General features: G+C 38.9%; 1 protein-coding gene and 1 non-coding gene across 4 annotated transcripts in view; one reads left to right on the top strand and one right to left on the bottom strand.

Moving 5' to 3' along the window:
- Positions 1-14671, bottom strand: part of GALNT11 (polypeptide N-acetylgalactosaminyltransferase 11) — an 87203-nt gene that overhangs the window by 48730 nt on the left and 23802 nt on the right. The window lies entirely within an intron of this gene.
- LOC112621979 lies at positions 2370-2475 on the top strand. Its single transcript, XR_003118897.1, has one exon. It is a non-coding gene; the product is annotated as a small nucleolar RNA U13 (small nucleolar RNA).

The following is a 14671-nucleotide window of genomic DNA, read 5'->3' as shown; positions in this document are numbered from 1 at the left end:
TCCATTGGCTGGAGCCAGACCTCACAACCTAAACTAAAACCCAATTGGCTAACAGTTCAAAACTTTTCTAAATAGGTAAAGGCAGTGAGGAACAAAAGAAAAAAGGAAGTTGCTTATGAAAGGATTTAGAAAAGTAGTAATATTCCCAAATAAGGGAGGAGGCTGCAAGCTGGGATATGCCTGGGCACGTTCAGCACGAATAATTTGACTAAGGTACAAGGACACAGAATGTATTACGTGCCTGTGAGCATGTTTAACACAGATACTGAAGTCAGAGTATACTTATTCTGTCACATTTGCTACATAAGGCTTAACAGAGAGTCATTATTATAAAATAAGAAACTTGAAGAAAGTTAGTTCTGAGAAAAGATATCAATAACATTTATGACTTAAAGGGGAAGCTTTGAAGAGGAACTTTTGCTTTCTACACATTAGAATTTTTTTTTTTTTTTTTTTTTTTTTTTTGAGACGGAGTCTCACTCTGTCACTCAGGCTGGAAGTGGCACGATCTTGGCTCACTGCAACCTCCGCCTCCCAGGTTCAAGCAATTCTTCTGCCTCAGCCTCCTGAGTAGCTGGGACAACAGGCATGCCCAGTTAATTTTGTGTTTTTAGTAGAGACGGGGTTTCATCATGTTGGCCAGGCTGATCTCAAACTCCTGACCTCAAGTGATCCACCTGCCTCGGACTCCCAAAGTCCTGGGATTACAGGGGTGAACCACAGCACCCAGCTTTAAAAAAATTTTTTTGGTTTTTTTGAGACAGAGTTTTGCTCTCGTTGCCCAGTCTGGAGTGCAGTGGCATGATCTTGGCTCACCGCAACCTCTGCCTCCCAAGTTTAAGCGATTCTCCTGCCTCAGCCTCCTAAAAACTTTTTTAAAGTATAATTGATATGCTACATGGTAACTGACAGAATAATGATCCCCTCAGAAATGTACACATCCTAATCCCCAGAATTAAGGTAGCAGATGGGATTAAAGGTGCTACTCAGATGACGTTAAGATACAGAGATTATTCTGGATTATGTGAGTAGACCCAATATAATTACAAGGGTCCTTAAATGTGAAAGAGGGAGGCAAAAGAGGAGATCAGAGTGATGCAATGTGAGAAGAACTCGACCTGCTGCTAGCTTTGAAGATGGAAGAAAAGGGCCACAAGCCAAGGACTGCAGGTGGCTTCTCAATAGCGCAAGGAAACAGATTCTCTCCCAGAACCTCAAAAAAGTGAAATAGCCCTGCCAACACCTTGAGTTTAGTCCCCTGAGACGCATTTCAGACTTCTGACTTCTAGAACTGTAAGTTGCGCTGTTAGGAATAGGAAGCTCATACAAGAGATGAGATAAAGTTGAATCACATAAAATGCCCAATTAAAAAAAAATTAAAAAGCAATGAATGCAAAACAGTTACAAAGATGGAAGATGCTAATCCAACGATATTAATAATCACTTCTAATATGAATTGTCTAAATATACCAATCAAAAGAGAGTGCCACAGTGGACAAAATTTTTTAAAAAGACCTAACCATATCATGTCTGTAAGAAACCAACTTGGACTATAAAGATTTAGATATGCTAACAGTAAAGGGATGGAGAAAGATGTATCATGCTGATGTTACTCAAAAGAAAGCTGGAGTAATTTTAACTGCAGACAAAACAGATTTTGTCTGATAATCAGGGATAAAAAGGGTCTTACATAATAATAAAGAGGTCGGTTCTCCAAGAAGACATTAACAATCTTGAATGTGTATGTTTCAAATAAGAAGCCATCAAAATACATGAGGCAAAAACTAAGAAAAATATAGAGACAAATCCACTACTACAGGTGGAGACTTCAACACTGTCAGTTATTGATAGATCAAGCAGACAGAGTATCAGTGAAGAAACTGGTAACTTCAACAGCACAGCACTATCAATCAACCTGATCTAAATGACATTTATAGGAAATTCCATTCAACAATAGTAGATATACATTCTTCTCTAGCTCACATTCACCAATATAGACCACATTCTGGACCATGAAACACATCTTAACAGATTCAAGACTAGAATCAAGACTAGAAAGCACACAAAGCATGGTCTCAAATAACATGAATTAAACTAGAAATCAGTAACAGAGATATCTGGAAAATCCCCAAATATCTAGAAATTAATATATTTCTAAATAACCCATGGGTCTAAGAAGTCTCAAAAATTAAATAATATATTGAACTAAAGTAAAAATGAAAATATAACTTAACATTTGTGGGATACAAAGCACGCAGTGTTTAGAGAAAAACATGCAGCATTAAATGAAAATATTAGAAAGGAAGAAAGGTTTGAAGTCAATAACCTAAGCTTTCACTTCTGAAAATCAGAGAAAGAAGAACAATTTGATTCTTTTGTAGTTCATAAGTGTGGTGATTGGGTTTTCATGTGCTTGTGGGAAATATGCCTCCCTCAAATCTTATTACGAAGTCAGCTCATTTTACTTGTCTGACATGAACTTAGTAGAAAATTAAAAATTTAAAAATTAAAAAGAAAAAAGAAAACAATTTAAGCCTAAGGCAATCAGAAGAAAAAATACAATAAAAATTAAAGTAGAAATCAATGAAATTGGAAAAAGGAAAACAGTAAGAGAAAAATCAACAAAACCAAAAGCTGGTTCTTTAAAAAGATCAAAAAAAGTAATAAACCTCTAGCCAGGTAAACGGATTAGACTGTACCCTCTCTTCCCTGAGAAAAAAGAGAAAAGACAAATTACCAGTATCAGCAATGAAGAATGAGTCATCACACTGCTCCCATGAACAGTGAAAGGATAATAAAGAACTATTACAAACAACTCTATACCCACAAATACAAGATGAAATGTATCAATTTCTTTAAACTATCAAAACTCACCAACACAAAAACCTGCACATGAAACCTTACAGCAGCTTTATTCATAACCACCAAAACTTGGAAGCAAACAACTAAGAGGTCCCTCAAAAGATGAATGAACAGTGGTACATCCATACAACGGGGTTTTATTCAGCAAAAAGAACAATCAAACTACACAAAGATGTGAAAGAAACTGAAATGCATATTCCTAAATGAAAGAAGCCAGCTTGAAAAGGCTACATATTGTATGCTTTCCATTATATGACATTCTGGAAAAGGTAAAACTATAGAGATGATAAACAGACCAGTAGTAGTCAGGGGCTCATAGGGTGGGGAGGCAGAGGGTTCAATACGAAGCACAGGGGAATTTTTAGGGCAGGACAACTTCTGTGTAATATGACAGAGGCAGATACATGATCCAGTGCTGGAGGTGGGGCCTGGTGGGAGATGCTTGGATCATGGGGGTGAATCCATCCCTCATGACTTGGTACTGACTTCCTGACAGGGATTTCTTACAAGATCTGGTCATTTAAAAGTATGTGGCACCTCCCTTACCACTCTCTCTTGCTTGCTCCTGCTTTCACTATGTGACACACCTGCTCTCCGTTCGCCTTCTGCCACGACTGGATGCTTCCCGAGGCCTTCCTAGAAGCCAAGCAGATGCCAGCACCATGCTTCCTATAAAGCCTGCAGAACTCTGAGCCAATGTAACCTCTTTTCTTTATGAATTACCCAGTCTCTGGTATTTCTTTACAGTAATGCAAGAATGGCCTAACACACACCCAGATCTTGGTTTTTAATATCATTCTCCAATAAAAAAGGCCCAGGAGTCCTTAGGAAAATGGCTGATTCTAAGACTGGGACAGGAAATACGCAAGATGGCTCTTGCAGTGCCAGAAAATAAGGAAGTGCTCAATAAAACAAACCAAAACCACAATGTCGGGGGCACATCAAAGGGACAGATGGAACCAACTGAAGAGCTCATAATAGCCATAGCTGTGACAATCATCTGAACAAAAAAGTTGTATTGCATTATAACCCAAAGTATAAAATAAATGTTCCTAAGTCCAAACTGAGAGAAATAAATGACTAAATAATAAACAGGACAGAATATAACAGATCTCCAGGCAGAATGCCAAATAATTTAGACACTTCACCCTCAGGGGTGGGCTGTGCACGTGGACTTCCTTCCAAAGGACTACAGTACAAGAAGGGAAGGTGGGGAGAAACTTTACAGTGGAGAAACCTGACAACCACCACCTCAGCGGTAATTGAGATTACCCTCAATAATGATAAACACAGATACTATGTATCCTTAATAGGGTATGATGACAACGGCATTTGACCTCTGTAGTCTTCCTCCCCAAAACATGAAACAAATCCCAACTGAGGGACATCTACAAAATACCTAACTAGTAGATGTATACCTCATTTAAACATTTCGCTTTATTGTGCTTCGTTGATATTGGGGTTTGTCTTTTTTTTTTTTTTTTTCCCCACAAATTGAAGGGTTGTGGCAACCCTGTATTGACAAAGTGTATGAGCACCATTTTCCCATTAGTATTTGTTTACTTTATGTTGCTGTGTTACATTTTGGTAATACTCATGATATTTCAACTTTTTTATTACTATGATATTTGTTATGGTGATCTGTGTCAATGATCTTTGATGTTACTACTGTAATTGTTTTGGGACATAAGGAACCACATGCAGATATGAGACAGGGAACTTACTTGATAAATGTGTGTGTTCTCACTGCTTGACCAAACCAGCCATTTCTTTGTCTCTCCCCATCTCCTTGGGCCTCCCTGTTCCCTAAGACACAACTGTATTGAAATCCAGACAATTGATAACTCTACAATGGCCTGTAAGTGTTCAAGGGAAAGGAGAGTCACACATCTCTCACTTTAAATAAAAAACTACAAGTGATTTAGCTTAGGCATGTGGAAAGCCAAGACAGGCTGAAAGCTAGGCCTCTTGCACGCAAAGGAAAAGTTCTTGAAGGGAATTAAAAGTGCTATGCCAGTGAACACAGGAATAAGAAAGTGACACAGCCTTAATGTGGATATGAAGAAAGCATTAGTCCTCCAGATAGAAGATCAAACCAGCCAAAACATTCCTTTAAACCAGTCTTAGGGCTAGGCCCTAACTCTCTTCAATTCTATGCAGACTGAGAAAAGAAAGCTGCAAAAGAAATGTTTGAAACGAGCAAAGAATTGCTCATGAGGTTTAAGGAAAGGTATCGTCTCCACAACATAAAATACAAGGTGAGGCAGCAAGTGCTGACGGAGAAGCTGCAGCAAGTTATCCAAAAGATCTAGCTAAGATCACTGACGAGGATGGCTACACTAAACAATATATTTTCAATGTAGACTAAACAGCCATCTATTGGAAAAAGATGGCATTTAGAACCTTTCATGGCTAGAGATATCAATGCCTGGCTTCAAAGGATAGGGTGACTCTCTTGTTAGGGGCTGATGCAGCTGGTGACTTTAAGTTGAAGCCAGTGCTCACTTACCATTCTGAAAATCTTAGGGCCTTTAAGAATTATGCAAGATCGCAAGATCTACTCTGCCTGTGCTCTAGAAATGGAACAACAAAACCTGGATGACAGCACATCTGTTTTACAGCATGGTTTACTGAATATATTAAGCCCACTGTTGAGACCTACTAATCAGAAAGATTGCTTTCAAAATATCACTGCTCACTGACAATATACCTCACTGACAATATACCCCAAACTGTGATGGAGATATATAAGGAGATAAATGTTGTTTTCATGCCTGCTAACACACCGTACATTCTGCAGCCCATGGATCAAGGAATAATTTCTACTTTCAAGTCTAATTATTTAAGAAGTAAATTGAGTAAGACGACAGCTGCCACGGATAGTGATTCCTCTGGTGGATCTGTGCAAAATAAACTGAAAACTTTCTGGAAAAGCTTTATCATTCTAGATGCCATTAAGCACATTCATAGCCAGGCATGGTGTCTCATGCCTGTAGTCCCAACACTTTTGGAGGTGGAGGTGGGAGGGCTACTTGAGGCCTGGAGTTTAAGACCAGCCTGGACAACAGAGGGTTACTTGAGGCCTGGAGTTCAAGCCCAGCCTGGACAACAGACCCAATCGCTACAAAAAAATACCAAAAAAAAAGTTGGGCATGGTAGCATATGCTTGTAGTCCCAACAACTCGGGAAGCCGAGGCGGGAGGACTGCTTGAACCCAGAAGTTTGAAGCTGCAGTGAGCTATGACTGCAGCACTGCACTCCAGCCTGGGTGACAAAGCAAAACTGTATCTCACAAAACAACAACAAAAAAAACCCACTCATTAGAGGAGGTCAAAATACCATTTTTTTTTTTTAGTCCACATTTGCCAGAAGAACAAAATATCAATATTAACAGGGGTTTAGAAGTTGGTTCCAACCTTCATGGATGAGCGACAGCTTCAAGACTTCAGTGGAGTAAGTCACTGCAGATAGGGTGAAATAGCAAGAGAACCAAAATTAGAAGTAGAGACAGAAGATATGGATGTGCAAAGAAATGGTTTCTTGAAATGGAATCACTCCTGGTGATGATGCTGTGAACATTGTTCAAATAACAAAAAGCATATTACTAAACTTAGTTGATAAAGCAGGGTTTTAGAGGATTGACTCTAATTTTGAAAGAAGTTCTACTGTGGGTAAATTGCTATCAAACAGTTACAGAAAAATCTTTTGTGAATGGAAGAGTCAATCAACATGTCAAACTTTACTTTACTTCCGCCTTATTTTAAGAACTTGGCCGGGCACAGTGGCTCACGCCTGTAATCTCAGCACTTTGGAAGGCCAAGGCAGGTGGATCATTTGAGGTCAGGAATTTGAGACCAGCCTGGCCAACATGGTGAAACCCCATCTCTACTAAAACTACAAAAAAATTAGCCGGGTGTGGTGGCGCATGCCTGTAGTACCAGCTACTCAGGAGGCTGAGGCAGGAGAATCACTTGAAGCAGGGAGGCAGAGGTTGAGGTGAGCTGGATTGCACCAGCCTGGGCAACAGAGCAAGATTCCATCTCAAAAAACAAAAAAAAAAGAACTTGCCACAGCCATCCTAACCTTCAGGAAGCATTAGCAGGCATCAATGTCGAGACAAGACTCTCACTAGCAAAAAGATTACCACTCACTGAAGGCTCAGATGATCATTAGCATTTTTGAACAACAAAGTATTTTTAAAATTAAGGCATGCACATTGGGCTTTTTTTTTTTTTTTTTTTTTGTAGCTGTAATGCTATTGTACACTTAAAAGATTATGGTATAATGTAAACGTTAGTTTTCTATGCAACCCCCCCAAATTTGTGTGACTCACTTTGTGATAGTCCCTTTATTGCAATGGCTCAGAACTGAACCCACAATATCACCAGCGTATGCCTGCGTTTCTCAAAACTGTCAAGGTCATCAAAAACGAGGAAAGTGTGAGAAATTGTCACAGCCAAGAAGAGCCTAAAGAGATGTAATAACCAAATGCAGTGTGGTATCCTGGATGAGAGCCTTAGCTTTTACCTATTGTCCTTAGAACAGCAAAAGCACATTAGGTAAAAACTAAGAAAATCTGAATACAGTATGGACATTAGAATTAACTGAAATATACCATATTAATATAAGATGTTAATAACGGGAAATTGGATATGGGATGTGTGGGAATTCTCTAATATCGTCGCAATATTCTATAAATCTAAGGCTAGTCTAAAACTAAAAGTTTATTTTAAAAAGAATGGGGGTCGGGACATAGATTAGGACATAGATTATTTTATATCACCAAAATCATCTAATTCTGGCCAGGCACGGTGGCTCACACTTATAATCCCAGCACTTTGGGAGGCTGAGGCGGGTGGGTCATTTGAGGTCAGGAGTTTGGGACCAGCCTGGCCAACAATGTGAAACCCCATCTCTACTAAAAATACAACAATCAGCCAGGCATGGTAGCAGGCACCTGTAATCCCAGCTACTCAGGAGGCTAAGACAGGAGAATCGCTTAAACCTAGGAGGTGGAGGTTACAGTGAGCCGAGATGGCACTACTGCACTCCAGCCTGGGCGACAGAGTGAAACTCCATCCCAAAAAAAAAAAAAAAAAAAAAAAAAAGGAAAACCCATCTAATATCTGAGATTTGCTTCAATTAACCAAAAAGGGTAGGGCTATGGGTTAAAAAAAAAAAAAAAAAAAAGATTACTAATAGATTTTTAAAAATCTATTAATTTTTTCATGACTGAAAATTTCCATGATACGCTTTTTAAAAAAGAAAGCATCTGGGCTAGGTGCAGTGGCTCATGCCTGTAATCCCAGTACTTTGAGAGGCCCAGCAGGCGCAGAGTTGAGCCCAGGAGTTCAAGACTGGCCTGGGCAACATCGCAAAACCCTGTCGCTACAAAGAATACAAAAAAAAAAATTAGCTGGGCATGGTGGTACACACCTGTGGTCCCAGCTACTTGGGAGGCTGAGGTGGGAGGATCACCTGAGCCTGGGGAGGTCAAGGCTGCAGTGAGCCAAGTGATCATGCACTGCACTCCAGCCTGAGTGACGGAGCAAGAACCTGTCTCGGGGGAAAAAAAATAAATAAATAAAAGTACCTGACCCAACAAACTACTGTTCCTTTAAGCCTGACACTTATATGAAGGTGCTGGATTCTGTATGCATATTGGTTTCTAGAGGTTATAATGTGTCTACATGATTTAGTCTTCAACTAAGTCTTGTCCATGGAGTCAAAGGACACAGCCTCCAGAGTCCATTCTCATGGGTTTGGTGTGTGTCTCTGTATATGTTAACTATTTTCTCTTTACTTCTGCTGCTTCTTTATTATTTCGTACAAATTTCATTGTAACATTACAAGGTAGTCTCTAGGTAAGGGAACGCTCACATGGACATGTGTGTAGAAGGGTGCGTAGACATGCAGAATAGTCTGAGGGATGGATTTTGTTGTAGTCTCCTCACTCCAAGTCCACTTTCTACACTCTACTCTAGTGGTTCTCACCCAAGGGATAGGATATTTGGTAATTTCTGGGAAAATGTAGCAACCCGTGGGAACTTTAGGCAATGTCTGAAGGCATTTTTGGTTGTCATACCTGGGGGGATCCTATTAGCATGCATTGGGTAAATGCCACGGATGCAATATATCCTACAATGCACAGGACAGTCCTCAATATCAAAGAATTATCTAGTCCAAATGTCCATAGTGCCAAGCCTCAGAAACCCTGTTCTGCAATGCTGGGGCTGGGACTCTAAAAACAGCATTTTCCAAACTACCCATAAATGTGACAACTTGGATAAATCAAAGGAATTATGCTGAGTGAAAAAGTCTAATCCTAAAAGCTTACTTACTGTATGATTCCATTTATATAACATCCTTGAAATGACAAAAGTACAGAAACAGAGAAGAAACTAGTGACTGCCATGAACTGGGGACAACAGGGATTCGGGGGGTTGTGGAAGGGTTGAAGATGGGTGTGGGACGTCAATATCCTAGTTTTAATATTACACTATACTTTCACAAGATACTACCATTGGGGGAAATTAGGTAAAGGGTACACAAGATCTCTTCATATTATTTCTTATAATTACATGTGAATCTACAATTATCACAAAACAAAATGCTTTATTGTATTTTAAAAAGATGAATTTTTAGTTCCCATGATGCAAAAATTTGAAAGTCCAATCTTGTCAGTATGGAAATGCTAATGACTTTAATATTTCTGTGAGATTTAATATTGAGTTTATATACTTTATAGAATAAGATAGTAATAAGCACCAATTCTAGTTTTTGAAAAATATTTAATTTAGAAAGTATCCTCTTAACAAAAAGTACCAAATACCTGGTACTTTATCTATACCATATATATATACACACACACACATACACACACGCTTTATATATACCAAATACCTGGTAACTTAATATGAAATAAGAAGTCAGAATTTTCTGGAAACACTTTGGAGACAGAGAATAGATTCCCTAGCAATTTATAAATATAACATTAGATAATAAAAGTGACTTGCTAGCCATTTATAAAATGCATTTCATACCAAATTATGAATTCCATAAATGAGTTTAAGAAAACATCTGCTGGTTTGCTTCCTCCTACTCCATCCCAAAGTAGATTATTTGGCATCTTTTATGGGATGAATTGTGTTTTCCCAAAAATTCATGTTGAAGTCCTAACCCCTAGTACCTCAGAATGTAACTGTATTTACAGGTAGAGTCTTTAAAGAATAATTAAATTAAAATGAAGCCATTAGGCTGAGCCCTAGTTAAATAGGACTGGTGACTTTATAAGAAGAGGAAATCTGAACACATACTGAAGGAATTCTGCCTCCGCGCTGCCTTTGGACTCAAACTGCAACAGTAACTCCTCCCTGTGTCTCTAGTCTGCTCCACAGATTTCAGATTTGCTAGTCTCCACACACTCCCAACAATTTTTTTAAGTCAATTCCTTAAAATAAATCTGTGTATGTGCATTTGTGTGTGTGTATATACACATCCTATGGGTTCTGTTTCTCTGGAGAACCCTGACTAACAAACACAGCAGCCTTTCCAATAGCATGAATAGGCTCACAGATTTAGTAACATGAACATGCCAAGCTCAGTGGCTCACGCCTGTAGTCCTAGCACTTTGAGAGGCTGAGGTGGGCGGACTGCTTGGGCCCAGGAGTTCAAGACCAGCCTGGGCAACATGGTGAAACCCTGTCTCTACAAAAATACAAAAAAAAATTAGCCAGACGTGGTGTGCACCTGTGGTCCCAGCTACTCAGGAGACTGCAGCAGAAGGATCACTTGAGCCCACTAAGTCAAGGCTGCAGTAAGCCATAACCGTGGCCACTGCACCACTTCTGCCAGGGAGACAGCACGACACCCTGTTTCAAAAAAAAAAAAAAAAAAAAGAAGAATCATTAAAACTATAAACTTCATGTTATCTATATTTCATCACAATAAAAAAAACAGATCAGTGTGCAGGAAGGTGTACAGGAAGGAGCAAAAACACAAAAAAGTTAGGTAGACCTTTTTACTATCCTAAAGATTTTTAAGTTAACTGATCAATAGGTTGTCAGGATAATACATGCTTTCTCTTTTAAAATGCAATTTATAATGAAGTTCCCTTGTCTTTTTACCAACTCTTTCCAAGTTTCTAAAAATATACTGAAAACTAAAGAAAACATTTACAAATATTAATCTTAAAAATCAATTAAAGCTATTACTATAAGTCAAAAGGTGATGGCCAAAATTAAAAAGCAAAAGGACAAAAACAGAAAAAATGTCTATAGCAAATGAGTCATGGGATTAGATAAATGAATAAAGTATTAGATTAGTGGAACAAGTATATAAAAAAGACTTCACCAGAGAAACAAACAAGGAAATACGTTGGAAAAGTCTTCAGTCTCAATAATTAGCAAAAACAAGCAAATAAAAATAAGATACTATTTTCTAACACAAACTAGGAAAGTTTTTCTAAATATTTACATTCAAAGTGTAGTAGTTAAATGATATACTTATCAATGATGAAATTATAAATTGCAAGGTTTATTTATTTATTTTTATAGAGACAGGGGTCTCACTATGTTGCTCAGGCTGGTCTCGAACTCCTGGCCTCAAGCGATCCTCCCAACTTGGCCTCCCAAAGTGCTGGGATTATAGGCTTGAGTCACCCAGCCAAAGTGCAGAGTTTTTAAAAAGCAGTCTGACAACATCATGAACGCCTTAGAAACCATTACACATTTTGGTCAGTAATCTTTTTCTCTAGGGGAAAAAAAATCACAAAGAAATAATAAACCGGGTGGAAAACTTTAGCATATCCTGAAGCAAACTTCGAAGTGTGCTACAATAAAGATATAAGCAAACTATATGGAAATGAGGATGGAGACATCAATTTTGCATGAAACACTTGCAGATGACTTCTTAGGTAACTTGAGATTTAAGTGTTGGCTTTAAGGATTAAAATTCCAATGGCCAAATACTGAAATATTTCAAGGAGAAAGTTCAAGTCTTGGACAACTGCAACCTGTACATTTTCAGTTTTCCAAAGAGAAAAGCAAGTAGAATGGTTGGCTGTAATAATGACTACAGATGAATCACAGCGCAAGATAAGGTTACTGGAAGGTAATTAATTATATGAAGACAGGAAGGGGCTCTGATGCTGAGGATGAAAAGAATTAACTTGTTCTGCACGCAAAAGGGGTATTGTCTTTCGAGAAAATTCTAGCAGCTGTGTGTAAAATGATTTGGAACAGAGGGAAAAAAAAAATCTAGAACCAAGAAATATAGTTAGAAAAATTCAAGTAAGAGGCTCTCATAGCGTGATTTAGAACTGTGAAAGTGAGTGCAAAGGAGGACCAGCAGAACTGCCCACACTCATCAACTGTACAGGGCATGGGCCCCCAGGGGACAAACAGATAATGAAATCAATACACAGCTTTCAAGCCTCAGTGACAGGGACCACGGAGAGAATGGGCTTGAGAGTATTAACAGAAGATGAATGTTGTTTTAGACATGTCACATTAAAAAGAACACTGATAATGGAAATGCCCATGAGATTCAAGTTCAAATGTAAGCCTGAGAGAGGTGTTTAAAACCAAAAGGATAGTTTAAGTTACAGGAAAATAACAGCAAAGGAGAGTTTAAGTAACGAAGACAGCAAAATGAGTTAGGGAGCAAGCACTGAACCTCTGGGAACATGCACATTTAAGGACTGTGTGGAGGAGGAAGAACCCAGGAAGGGCCTGAGAAGAACCACAAAGCAGAATAATTAGAGGGTCTATCGACAGCAATGTGAGGTGCCACAAAGATTTATAGAGAAACAAAGACAGGTGAGAAGAGAGGTAGAGCCATCAGATTTAGCAACTAGTAAGGTAAGAAGATCTTTAAGAAAGCAGTTTTTAAAATGTGAAGAAGAGTTCGTCAGTTCCTCAATATGTTGAGCATGGAACTGCCATATAACCCAGCAATGCCACTCCACTATATATAGGTATACTGTATAAATATATAGTATATACATATACAATATACTTTTGAGTATACAGTATACCCAAAAGAATTGAAAACAGGGGTCAGATACCTGTGAACACATGTTCACAGCAACAGTATTCCCAATAGCCAAAAGGTGGAAACAGTCCAATATCCTAGAGGATGAATGGATAAGCAAACTGTGATATATACACACAATGGAATATTATTCAGCCATAAAAAAGAATGAAGTATAATGCATGTTACAGCATGGATGAATTTTGAAAACATTATGTGAAGTAGATCAGACACAACAGGATAAATACCATACAATTCCACTTATATGAGGTATCTAAAATAGGCATATTCACACAAACAGAAAGGGGCTGGGAAAATGGGGAGTTATTGCTTAATGGTTACAGAGTTTCTGTTTGGGGTAATGAAAAAGTTCTGGTGGCCGGGCGCGGTGGCTCAAGCCTGTAATCCCAGCACTTTGGGAGGCCGAGACGGGCGGATCACGAGGTCAGGAGATCGAGACCATCCTGGCTAACACGGTGAAACCCCGTCTCTATTAAGAAATACAAAAAACTAGCCGGGCGAGGTGGTGGGCGCCTGTAGTCCCAGCTACTCGGGAGGCTGAGGCCGGAGAATGGCGTGAACCCGGGAGGCGGAGCTTGCAGTGAGCTGAGATCCGGCCACTGCACTCCAGCCTGGGCGACAGAGCGAGACTCCGTCTCAAAAAAAAAAAAAAAAAAAAAGAAAAAGTTCTGGTGATAGTGACGTAACACTGTGATGGACTTAATGCCACTTTATTATACAGCTAAAAATAGTTAAAATGATAAACTTTATATTATGTATATTTTATCACAACAAAAAGTGCAGTGGAACTTTTTACAAGGAACAGCAAAGAAATTGTCAGAAGTGAAGAACAGACACTTACAGCTTGATGACATTTAACTTGAAAAGCTTGAATGATACATACTGAGGGAGTAATACCAGAATATTTTGGTGAGTGCACAGTAGTATGAAAAGCATATTCCAAATTATAATACCATTTTATGTTTGGAAAACCAACCAACCAACTGTTCTCATAATGTGAAGCAGAAAGGAATGCCAGACCAAATCTTCTTTTACGGTAAAAATAAGCAAAACTAGTCCATCACGAGCATATTAACATCCCTCAAAAGGTAAAGTCTACCAGCACTGGAGGGTGGGGGCCTTGATATTTTTCTATTTATCTGAACAGCATGCATTTAAAAAATATATGAAGTTGTACAAGACAAATAACCCAATTTCTTTAACAAACATATTGCAAAGAAATCAAAAAAGAAACTTAAGACGCATATCAACCAAATAAAAGTGGATCTGATCAAAATCCCAGCTGGCACAAACTATTAAAATATATATATATAAAATTCTAGGAGGAGAGGAAGAGCCAGATGGTCAAATGGAAGCCTCCCCCAATCATCTTCCCAAATTAAACAACAATCCACACAAAAAAGCACCTTCATAAGAACTAAAAATCAGGTGAGCAATCACATGGTTTTAACATAATATCACTGCAAGAGGCACTGAAGAGGATAAAAAAGTCCTGAATTGCTCCCTCATCCCTGTGGCACAGAGAGAGAATCTCTGTGTTTGGGGGAGGGAGAGCGCAGTGATTGTGGGACTTTCACATCGGAACTCAGTGCTGCTCTGTCACAGCTGAAAGCAACACAAGGCAGAATTCAGTGGGCGCCCACAGGGGAAGCATTTACAGGAGCCCTAGCCAGAGGGGAATTGCCCATCCTGATGGTGGAAACTCAAGTTCCAGCAAGACTTACCACCGGGGGCTAAACTGCTCTGGGATTCAAAA

The sequence above is a fragment of the Theropithecus gelada genome, chromosome 3 (genome assembly GCF_003255815.1).
Source record: "Theropithecus gelada isolate Dixy chromosome 3, Tgel_1.0, whole genome shotgun sequence".
NCBI classification, from domain to species: domain Eukaryota; kingdom Metazoa; phylum Chordata; class Mammalia; order Primates; family Cercopithecidae; genus Theropithecus; species Theropithecus gelada.
This window is presented reverse-complemented; position numbering and strand designations above follow the sequence as displayed.